Source organism: Meles meles, chromosome 21 (genome assembly GCF_922984935.1).
Source record: "Meles meles chromosome 21, mMelMel3.1 paternal haplotype, whole genome shotgun sequence".
Taxonomy (NCBI): Eukaryota; Metazoa; Chordata; class Mammalia; order Carnivora; family Mustelidae; genus Meles; species Meles meles.
In genome coordinates this window covers 1467932-1480442 of record NC_060086.1, presented here as the reverse complement: position 1 = coordinate 1480442, position 12511 = coordinate 1467932, and the positions used below count along the sequence as shown (strand labels likewise).

The window sequence follows — 12511 nt, the reverse complement described above, 5'->3', positions numbered from 1 at the left end:
AGGAGAGAATACTTCAGCATAAGATGGTCAGGAAGGGCTTTCCGGAGAAGGGAGGAGAGGAACCATATCTTGAGTGGGTTTTTTTTTTCTTTTTAAAATTTTGTTTATTTTTAGAGAGAGAAAGAGTGTGCGTGAGAACCCATGCAAGAGGGGGCAGGGAGGGAAGGGAAGAAAAAGAGGGAGAGAAGCAGACAATCCCCCTCCCCCAAGAGCACGGAGCCCAATGCAGGGCTCGAACCTCACCACTCTGAGGTCATGATCTGAAACAAAATCAAGAGTCAATCGTTTAACAAACTGAGCGACGCAGGGGCCCCTAGAATTTGGATTCTTTTTTTTTTTTTAAACTTTATAGAATCATTTATTATCTTGAACTTACAGTGTTATTAAAATGCTGACCATATTTTCTCATTCCTCTTGTTCACGTCAGATCTGAATTTTCCCAAAGTTATCATATGTCCATCATCTTGTAAAACTTCATCTTCATCCAAAAGACCCAGGGTTTTCAGGCCTTCTCGGTACTGCACAAATGATACGTTGCCTTTATGTGAGGTGTCCATCATCTCAAACACAGACACGATGTTAGAGTGATCCATGAAGAAAGGAAAAGCCACACCTGTTACTTTGGCAATTCTCAGTCGTTCCAATATAGATATTAAATACTCTCTTGGTTTTCCGGCTGGAAAAAGAGCAGGGTGCTGGTGAGATAGTTCAGCAACTCCATAACGCGGTGTTTTGCCAAGTAATTCCTGGCCTCCTGCTGCCTGCTGCCGCCCTCCTGCCTGGAATTTGGATTCTTAAAGGCATTGTAGTACAAGCAGATAGCTCTGCGCTCACAAAATCACAGAAACGAGAAAACACAAACGTCTCTTAAAGGAATGTTCCTTCCTTCATTGACCAACTTTTAACTCATCCTTTAAGTCCACACATTACTTTCTTTAAGAACTTCCTTGATTCTCCCAGATTAGGTTCTCTGTTATATGCTCTCTTGGCTCATTCTCATTTCCAACTCTTACCATAGCTGTAATGAAATGACGAACGGTGAAATTAGTCATTTAGCATCTCTCCCCCAGAACATAAAACTTTCTGAAGGCAGCGGCTCTGGATGTCAGAGTCATGTCGTATCCCTCCTGTCCAGCCCTAAGCCTTGCATGGTAGACACTCAAAAACCTGAGTAAATAATGAAAGAAACCATTGGGCTGGAATGAAGGGTTATGCAGGAGACTAATAAAGTTGGAAATTTTATTGGGAGATAGATTGCAAATGTTCTAGAATGCTAGGGTTAAATGCTTAGATTTTTATCCTTTTTTAAAAAACTTAAACCACAGAAATTTATTGTCTCATAGTTCTGGAGGCTAGAAGTTCCAAATCAATTACATTCACTGACTTATAAATGTCAGTGGGGCTGGTTTCTTCAAAGAGCTCTCTCCTTGACCTTGTCCACGGCCGTCTTCAGCATGCGTCTCTTCACATGATCTTCTTTCTATACATATCTCTCTGTGTCCAAATTTCCCCCTTTTTCCCCCCAAGATCTTATTTATTTATTTGAGAGAAACAGAGCACAAGCTGGGGGCGGTAGCGGTTGGGGGAGGAGGAGCAGAGGGAGAGGGAGAAGACGACACCCCACTGAGCAGGGAGCCTGACATGGGGCTCAATCCCAGGACCTGGAGATCATGACTGAAGCCAATGGCAGATGCTTAACTGATTAAGCCACTCAGGAGTCCCCAAATTTCCCTTTTTTGCTAAGGATTCCAATCATTTTGGATTAGGGACCACCCAAGAACACCACTAAACTTGATTACCTCTGTAAAGAAGCCTATGTCCAAAAGAAGGTCACATTCTGAGGTGCCAGTGCTAGAATTCCAAAATATTTTTTGTGGGGGACACAAGTCAACCCATAAGACATGGCTAACTCCCACTCAACATGTAAGACTGTTCAAAAGTTTTATTTATTCTACATAAATTTCTTGACGTAGAAGTCTCTCTTCCCTGGAGCGATCTCTATGGTTCATGCCACTCCCAGTGTGTCTTCCCGGTATGTTTGCTTTCCTTTCCCTTGTATTTATTAAGCAGTGTTAGAAAATCCAGCACATTATCCCTCAGTGGACTAGGAATGTCTTTTTTTTTTTTTAAGATTTTATTTATTTATTAGACAGAGAGAGAGATCACAAGTAGACAGAGAGGCAGGCAGAGAGAGTGAGAGGAAGCAGGCTCCCTGCCGAGCAGTGAGCCCGATGCGGGACTTGATCCCAGGACCCTGCGATCATGACCTGAGCCGAAGGCAGTGGCCTAAACCACTGAGCCACCCAGGCGCCCCTGGACTAGGAATGCCTTTACCAACAGAGACACCCTAAATTATGTATTTCATATAACGAGAACCATTTTTGGAATGAATGATACTATAATCTACATTTTTTAAATCTTTTTTTTTTAAATCTCTGAATTTTGGTCTCCATATTTTTATATTCAGTATTTAACTTTCTATTGTCATGATCTAGTTATGTATGTATGGTTCAGAATTTCTGCTGCTATAAATTAAACCAACACAATATTTCCCATTAAACTACTGAAACCATTCAACATGTTCTTGGCACTCTGAGAACACGCCTTTTCTCTTGGTTCCAGGAAGCTCAGAGCCAAAGTGAGCGCTCAGTTTTAACTACACCGATATTTCTGGTTAACACACCTGCTTTTTCTGCCTTTTACCCTGGTTTTCTAAAAAAATTTTTATTGGGGTAAAATACACATAACATAAATTTACCATTTTCACCATTTTCATGTCTACAGTTCAGTGGCATTAAGTACACTGGCCACCATCATCTCCAGAACTTCATCTTCGCAAACTAAAATTCTGTACCGTGAAACAGTTACCCCCCATTTTCCTCTCTGTCCAGCCCCTGGCACATACCATTCTTCTTTCTGCCTCCATGAATCTGGCCGTTCTAGTTATCTCATAAAAGTGGAATGACGCATTTGTCCCGGGCCTGGCTTCCTTCACTCAGAGTAAATGTCTTTAAGGTTCAACCATGTAGCATCTGCCAGGGTCTCGTTCTTTAGGCTGGTAACATTCCTGTGCGCATGTGCATGTGTGTGCTGCACGTTCCACTGATATTTGGATGCTTCTACATTTTGCTTATTGCAAATAATACTGCTACGAACATGAGTATACAACTCTCTGTTCAAGTTTTTGGGGTGTATGCCCAGACGTGAAACTGCTGCGTGAAATAACTCTATGTTTAAACTACTGAGGAAACACCACCCTGTTTTCCACAGTGAAATCACCATTTTACCTTTCCAAAAGCAATGCACAAAGATTCTAATTTCCCCACTCTTCATCAACACTTGCGATTCTGTTTTCTTTTATGTCAGCCATCATAATGGGTGTGGGTCTCAGAGTGGTTTTGGTTTGTATTTCCTTAACGACTCACAATGTTCAGCATTCTTTCACAAGCTTATGGAACATTTGTATACCGCATCTGGAGGAGATGTCTATTCAAAATCCTTTGCCCATTTTTGAGTTAGGTTGTTTTCCTTTTTCTTTCTTTTTTAAATATATTTTTAAAAGATTTTATTTATTTATTTGAGAGAGAGAGAGAGCATGAAAGGGGAGAAGATCAGAGGGAGAAGCAGACTCCCGGCGGGGCTGGGAGCCTGATGCGGGACTCGATCCCGCGACTCCAGAATCATGACCTCAGCCAAAGGCAGTGGCTTAACCAACTGAGCCACCCAGGTGCCCCTTCTTTCTTTTTTAAAAAAAAATTTTTTTATTTATTTGACAGAGAGAGAACCAGAAAGCACAAGCAGGGGGAACGGCAGAAGGAGAGGGAAAGAGGCTTCCCACTGAGCAAGGAGCCGCATGCAGACTCGATCCCAGGACCTTGGGATCCTGACCTGCGCGAAAAGCAGAAGCTTAACTGACTGAGCCACCCAGGCGCCCTGTTTGTAATTGTTGAGTTCTTTACATATCCTGGGCAGTAGTTGCTTATCAGATGTGTAATTTGCATTTTCTCCATTCTGTGTGCTGCCTTTCTGCTCTGTTGACAGTGTATTTTGACACATGAAAGTTTTAAATTTTGATGATCAACTTGTCTATTTTCTTTTGTTGTCTCTGCATGTCAAAAAAAATCATTACCAAATCCAATGTCATGTAGCTTTCCTACTATGCTTTCTTCCAAGAGTTTTACAGTCTGTTTTTTTTTTTTAAGATTTATTTATGTGTTTTGGGCGGGGGTGCAGGGTCAGAGGGGGAGGAATCCTCAAGCAGACTCCCCGTTGAGCACAGAGCCCAATCCCAGGACCCTGAAATCGTGACCTGAGCCAAAATCGAGTTGGATGCTTAACCAACTGACTCACCCAGGCGCCCCTTAAATCTTTCATCTTTTTAATGTAAGCATTTACAGCTATGTATTTCCTCCCTAGCAGTGTTTATCCTGCATCACATACATTTTGGAATGTTGTGGTTTTGCTTTCGTCTCAAGATATTTCATAACATCCCTTGAGATTTCTTTTTTGACCCATTGGTTTTTAAACAGTGTGTTATTTAATTTCCATGTAATTATGAATTTTTCACTTCTTCAGCTGATTTCTAATTTTATTCCACTCTGATGGGAAAACATATTTTGTATAATCTCAGTAGTTTTAAGATGTATTTATTTTTCTTGTGGCCTAACCTATGGTTTTTACTGGAGAATGCTCCATGTGCGCTTGAGAAAATTGTGTACTCTCCTCCCGTTGGGTAGTGTCCGTATGTCTGTTGGGTTCAACTGGTTTATAGTATTGTTCAGGTCCTTTATTTCCTATTGATTCTGTCGTGTTCTGTCATTACTGAAAGTGGCACTGAAATCACCTACTATTTTTGTAGAGCTATCTATTTCTCTCTCCAATTCTGTCAATTTTTGCTTCAAATATTTTGATGATTTATTAGGTACATAAATGTAATTGTTGTATCTTCTTGCTGCACTGAACCCTTTATTAATATATCTTTGTCTCTTATAACCTTTTAAAAATCTTAAGTCTATTTCGTCTCATATCAGTATGTTCTCTACTCCTGTCTTCTGGTTACTAGTGGCATGAAATATCTTTTCCTTTTAAAGTTGTGTCCTCAGATGTAGTGAATCTCTTGGGAACAGCATATAGTTGAATCATGCCTTACAAATCCATGCTGCCAATCCATGCCTTTCTATGCAGGGTTTAATCTACTTACATTGAAAGTGACTGATGATAGGGAAGAACTTACTTTTGGCCTTTTGTTGTTTTCTGTATGTCTAATAGCTTTTCTGTTCCTCATTTATTTTATTGCTGCCTTCCCTTTCGTTCAGTTGATTTGTTGCTTTTGTGACAGATACTAATACCCTTCTCATTCTCTTCTGTATGTTTTCAAACGCTTTTACCTGTGGTTATCAAGGTGATTCTAGATAACATCCTAAAGTTGTCAGAATCTACTTTCGTTGATACAAACTTAAATTGCAAACAAAAATGCACCTTTACAGATCTGTCTCCACCCCTACACACTTATGTTACTGTTGCCACAGACATCTTTGTAGAATGAGTAAACACAGGCATAAAAGAATAAAAAATAAAATTATAAACCAAAGTTGCAACACTGGTTTTTATCCTTGCCCTTGTATTTACCTGTGCTGGAGATCTGTATTGCTTCCTATGACTTTGAGTCACGTTTTGGCGTCCTTTCATTTTAACCTGGAGCTCTCTCCTTAGCAGTTCTGGAAGGTCAGGTCTAGTGGCAATAACTGCTTCAGTTTTTGTTTATCCAGGAAAGTCTTAATTTCTCCCTCATTATTTTTTAGTTATAACCATTTTTAAGTGTACCATTCATTAGTGTTAAATATATCCACGTTATTGTGCAACCGATTTTGAGAACTCTTCATTTTGCAAAACTGAAATTCTAAACTCATTATACAACAGTAACCCATTATCCACTTCTTTCAGTCCCCGACAACTATCATTCTACTTTGTCTTTAGGAATTTGGCTATATTCCGGGTATCTCACATAAGTAGAACCATCGAGTATTTGGGTTTTTTGTGACTGGTTTGTTTCACTCAGCATAATAGCTTCAAGGTCCATCCATGTTGTAGCATGTGTTAGATTTTCCTTCCTTTTTAAGGCTGAATAATATTTCATCGTGGGGATATTTTGCTTGTCCGCTGATCTGTCGATGGACACTTGGTTTGCTTCCATAATAACTGGGGTATTGTGAATAATGCTACAACGAACATGGGTATACAAATATGTCTTTGAGAACTTGCTTTCAGTTCTTTGAGTATAAAACCAGAAGTGGAATTGCTGGATCATATGGTAATTCTGTTTAATTTTTTGAGGACGTGTCATACTGTTTTCTTTTTGCTACACCATTTTACATCCCAATCAACAGTGTACAAGGGTTCCAATTTCTCCACACTTGTTAGTTTGTTTTGTATGGTTTTGTTTTATAGCAACTATCCTTAAAAAAAAAAAAGATTTCATTTATTCGACAGAGAAAAACAGTGTGAGAGGGAACACAAGCAGAGAGAGTGGGAGAGGGAGCAGCAGGCTTCCCAATGAGCAGGGAGCCCGATGCGGGACTTGATCCCAGGACTTTGGAATCACGACCTGAGCCGAAGGCAGATGTTTAACAACGGAGCCACCCAGGAACCCCTACAGCAACCATCCTAATGGCAGTGGGGGTGGTTTTCTCTTATTTTTGAATGACAGTATTGTGTGGTGTAAAATTTGTAGCTGGAAGTTTTCTTTCAGACTTTAAATACATCACCTTACTCCCTTATAGACTCTGAGGTTTCTCCTGAGAAATTGACTGATAATCTTATTGAGGATCCCTTGTAGGTGACAAGCCACCTTTCTCTTGCTGCTTTCCATTCCATCTTTGTCTTTCTATGATTTGATTATAACGTACGTTGCTATGGATCTCTTGAAGTTTATCCTACTTGGAGTTTAAATTTTCAATTTTTAGATTCATGTCTTTCTTCAAATTTGGGTAGTTTTGGCTGTTATTTCTTCAGATAATCTCTTCCTCTTTTTCTCTTCTTCCAGTACTCCCATATAAATATATTTGTCCTCTTGATTATATTCCATAAGGCCCTTAAGATGTTTATTCCCTTCATTCTTTTTGTTCCTCAAAGTAATTTCTAATGTACTACCTTCAAGTCTACGGATTTGTCTGCCTGCTCAAATCTGTTGTTGAACCCTCAGTGAAATTTTCAATTAAATTATCCTTTCTCAGCTCCAAAATTTGTTTGAGTCCTTTTTATTTGTCTCTTTGTTACTGTTCTCATTTTGATTGTTTTCCTAACTTCCTTTAGTGTTTTGTCATTTTCCTTTAACTCTTTGAGCAGATTTCATAGTTATTTTGAAGTCTTTATTTAGGAAGTCTGATGCTTGCATTTCCTCAGGGAAGTATGCTACCACTTCATTTTCTTTTTTTGAATGGGCCAGGTTATCCTTCTTGTGATTTTTTGGTTGAAAACTGGGCAGGTGAAAAACAGCCACTTCTTCCAGTCTTTGTAGACTGGGTCCATGCAGTTTATTCTTTACTAATTGTAGGGTATGTTCTGAGCTTTGGGATCAAAGGAGAAGGCTAAGTCTTCAGGTGTTTTGGCATGCATCTCACCTGGGTGTGCACAATTTCCCCCTATACACACTGCCCTTATGTCTTAATTTCCCAGTTTCACTCCAATTTCTCCTTGGGGTCTTAGATGGTCTATTGTATGTCTCCACCCACAAAGTCCTAACCCAGGTATATCTGTGTCATAATCTCTCTACAGATTTTATGAGTAGTTCCCGCCACTTTATACTGCATTTCCTCTGGAAAACTCCCAATTACGGGAAAAAGAAACAAGTCCTTCAGGCAGTCCCCAAACAAGTTAGAACAGTGCAAACAAGGTTTGCTCTGCTCCCTTTAGTCTGAGGTGGAGGAGGGTATTGGAAAATGGGATGCTGCTTCCTCCAGACCAAGACTGCCCAGAAGGGGAGAGACAAGGATGAGCAAAACTTTCATGAATGTTCCTACCATTTTGAATGTAGCTTTTTCTTAACTGGACAGTCACTTGGTTACTATAGACTTTTGGCTGTTTTTCAGAGCTCCCTAAGCTCATTTTATTATTTCCTTAAAAGATTTTTATTTGAGAGCGAGCGAGCACATAGGGAGGAGGAGAAGCAGACTTCTTGCTGAACAGGGAGCCCAATGCAGGGCTTGATCCCAAGGACCCCAACATCATGACCTGAGCCGAAGACACTTAACCTACTGAGTCACCCAGGCACTCCCATCAAGCTCATTGCAGCTTTTGTTTTCAATGTCTCTGCTGGAGAACAAGAGCTTAGAGCTTCTCAGTTCTCCATTTTGTCGATGTCACTATGGAATTTTTATTCTCAATGCCACACGAAGACTTCCAGCTTTTGAGCTGAGGATATGATGTAAAGAAAAAGTACTTTAGAGTATTAAGTACAGGCAGGTACACAATGGGTGAGAGCGTGAGCAGTGGAGGCAGCAACTAACCTGTCTTATTTTGCAGGCTCTGTGTCTCCTGAGGCTTGACTTTGTGGCCCAGGATACGGCCCTAATCTTGGCATGTACTGTGTCCTCAATGAGCCTTTGCTGAACTAGATACCCCAAATTATAGCAGTTGTGACTGAGCACAGAGTCCTTAAGGCAGCCTCCATAGTGTGTGGTAGGGCAGGCAGTCCAGACTAAACACACTCATGACTCTCCTGTATCGTGCTAGTGGGTGGAATCTCAAACAGGATTGGGCATGCCAGCTCTTGAAGCATTTATGGAAAACCCCAGATGTCCTGCAGAAAAGCCACAGGGAAAAGCTCATGAGGAAGGTTACTAGTGGATAGGGAACCCTCTTCTCCATACTCTAGAACCATCTAAACAAGGGATCAGCAACTCAGAGCCTGTTGCCCGAGTTTGTGGTTTTACTGGAATGGAGCCACACTAACCTAGTCATAAATTGTCCACAGCTGCTCGCCCGTTGTAACATCAGAATTAAATAGTTGTGACAGTAATCTTACGAACTGCAAAGCCTGAAGTATGATCTGGTCGTTGCTGACTCCTGCTCTAGATAATACAGTGAGTCTACGTGGGCTGGAAGGCTGCTGTGGATGACCGTATCTCATAAGGGCCCAAGATGATGTATAACTAAGTCCACAGAACCTGACTGACGAAACTTAGTAGTCCTCTTCTTCTCAGGGACAGAATGCTTGGAAGGACACAGGTTTCAACAAATGGTACCAGGACACATGGATACCCACATGCAAAAACATGAAGTTGGACCCCTTCTTCATAACATATATAACAATTAACTCAAAACGGACTGAAGACCTAAATGTATAAAATTTTTAGAAGTTACAGAGGAGTAATTAGTTATGATCTTGATTTAGGCGATAGAATCTCAGATATGATAACCAAAGCCAGAAGGAGTCATAGGAAAGAAAGTTATGTTGGACTTCATCAAAATTAAAAACTTACATGCTTCAAAGACATCATCAATAAAGTGGAAAAAAAAAACACCCAAAAAAGGAAGAGAGAAAAATTATGTTATGCTAAGGGTTTAGCATCCAGCATATATAAAGAAATCTTGGAATTCAACAGTAGAGACAAACTCAATTAAAAATGAGCAAAAAGAGGGGCGCCTGGGTGGCTCAGTGGGTTAAAGCCTCTGCCTTCGGCTCCAGTCATGATCCCAGGGTCCTGGGACTGAGCCCCATATCGGGCTCTCTGCTCAGCGGGGAGCCTGCTTCCTTCTCTCTCTGCCTGTCTCTCTGCCTACTTGTGATCTCTGTCTGTCCAATAAATAAATAAAATCTTTTAAAAAATAAATTAAAAAAATTAAAACGGGCAAAGGAGAAGAACAAGGAGACTGACGCTACAGGACTTCAAGACTCAGCGCGAAGCCGCAGCAATCAAGGCCGTGTCTGGCTGGTGAGGGAGCGCACAGAACGACAGGACAGAACGGAAGAGTCCAGAACCACCCGCACAAAGACACGCAACTGAGCTCTGACAAAGGATCAAAAGCCATCAGCTGGACAAAGGACAGTTTTCTCAGCAAAGGGTGTTGGAACAACTGATACTCACACACCAAAAGAACAGGCAGATGCAGACCTTACATTTTTGCAAAAAAATCACTCAAAATTAACCAGACCTAAATGTGAAATACAAAACTACAAAGTTCCTAAAGATAACACAGAAGGAAATCTAGGTGACCTCAAGATGATAATCTAGCTTCACGGTGACTTTTTAGGTACAACATCAAAACTATGATCCATGAAAGAAAAAAATGGACAGGCCGGACTTCATTAAAATTAAAAAGTTCTGTTCTGTAAAAGACTGTACGAGAATAAAAAGACAAATCATGGACTAGCAGAAAGTATTTGCAAAACACCTCTTTGATAAAGGCCTAGTATCCAGAATATATTTTAAAAACAACAACAAAACCACCTCATTAGAAAATGGCAAGAGATCTGGACACTCACTAATAAGGATACACAGATGACAAATAATATGGGTATCTTATGTCTTAAGGGAATTTCAGTGAAAACAACATGATACCACGACATACCTACTAGGATGGCCAAACCCCGAAACACTGACACCACCAAATTCTAGTGAGGACACAGAACAGAAGGAATTCTGATTCTCTGCTGCAAAGTGGCACAGTCACTTTGCAATATGGTTCAGCAGTTTCTTACAAAACTGAACAAACCCTTACCCTATGACCCAATTGTTATACTCCTTGGTATTTACCAAAATGAACTGAAAACTTCTGCTCACACAAATGTGCATATACATGTTTACAGTGGCCTTTTTTGAGAATTGCCAAATCTGGAAGAAATTAAGAGGACCTTCAGCAGCTGAATGGATAAACAAACTGGTACATCTAGATAATGGGATACTATTCAATACTACAAAGAGATGAGCTATCGTGCCATGGAATCACATGGAGTAAACTTTTTTAAGAAGATTTTATTTATTTATTTGTCAGAGAGAGACAGAGATAGAGCACAGGCAGGGGGAGCAGCAGGAAGGAGAAGCAGACTCCCCGCTGAGCAGAGAGCCCGATGCCGGGCTCAATCCCAAGACCCTGGATTGTGACCCAAGCCAAAGGCAGACGCTTAACCCACTGAGCCACCCAGGGGTCCCCAAATGGCATCATCTTAAACGCATATCGCTAAGTGAAAAATCCAATCTGCAAAGACCACATACTGCACGATTCCAACTGTACGACGTTCTGAAAAAGGCGAAGCTGTGGAGACAGTAAAAATATCAGTGATTGAAAGGGATCTGGAGGAAGGGAGGGGATGAAAGGTGGAACACAGGGTGTTTTCAGGGCATGGAAAATATTCTGATGATACTATAATGGTGGAATACATGTATTTGCCCAAACCCCCATTCTACGTAGGCATTACTGCACTTTCTAATGTACAGCAGAGTGAACCCTAATATAAACCATGAACTTTAAGCAGTAAAAATTTATCAACACTGGCTCATCAAATGAGTATACCACACTAATGCATGATGTGAATAACGGGGAACCTTTGGAGGGGGGCAAGGGCCTGTATAGGAATTCCCTGTACTTTCTGTTCAATTTCTCTCTAAACCTCCTTGAAAAACTTTTTTTTTTTTTTTTGAGTGCAAAGGATTTCAATGAACATTCCTTCAAAGAACAGATCAAAGTGGCCAGTAAGGATATGAAAAGATGCTCAGCTTTAATAGCCATTAGGGAATGACAAATGAAAACCACCATGAGAGAGCACTTCACAACCACGAGGATGGCTGTAACCAACAAGAGGGACAATAACGAGAGAGACGGGACTCTGCCATGCTCCGCCGGCGGAAACACGGTACGGTGCGAGTGCTATGGAAAACAGCTTGGCAGTTCATCAAATAGTTAAACGGAGTCATCACATAACCCACCAATTCCACTTTTAAGTATATGCAAGAGAAAGGAGAACACAAGCCACCAAAATTTTCTACAGGAATGTTCACAACAGCCGGAGTAGAAACCACCCAAATGTCCAGCAACCGAGGAACGAACGAACAATGGTACATCCATGCAATGAGCTACTGTTCAGCCATAAAAAGCAACAACACACGGGCACCATGAAAATACGCGAACCCAAAGAAGTCAGACGCTAGACGCCATATACTGTGAGACTCGATTTATGTGAAATGACCCGGACAGGCAACACATCCAGGAGAAAGCAGGTTAGTGGCTGCCAGAGGCCGTGGGGGAAATGTTGATGAAGAGTGACGGCTGTTCTGGAATTGGGGGCGATGGTGGTGCAACCTTGTGATATAGTCAAAACCACAGAATGGTATAATCTTAAAAATAAGTAAAAGGATCTCTAAGCAGTTTTACTTCCTCTTAACCCATTTGTTCATTGTGTAATTAAACAAGGTTTATGATTTTTACAGTCTGTGATCTGTCTTATCGTTTACTGAGAAATGATCCATTTACACAAGTGATGTTAAATTAGTTTCTGGGGAGAAAATGATTTAGC

At 40.8% G+C, this 12511-nt stretch overlaps 1 pseudogene; it reads right to left on the bottom strand.

Annotated features, from left to right (window-relative positions):
* Positions 1 to 295: 295 nt before the first annotated feature.
* LOC123934140 lies at positions 296 to 5157 on the bottom strand (annotated as a pseudogene).
* Between the last annotated feature and the right edge of the window lie 7354 nt (positions 5158 to 12511).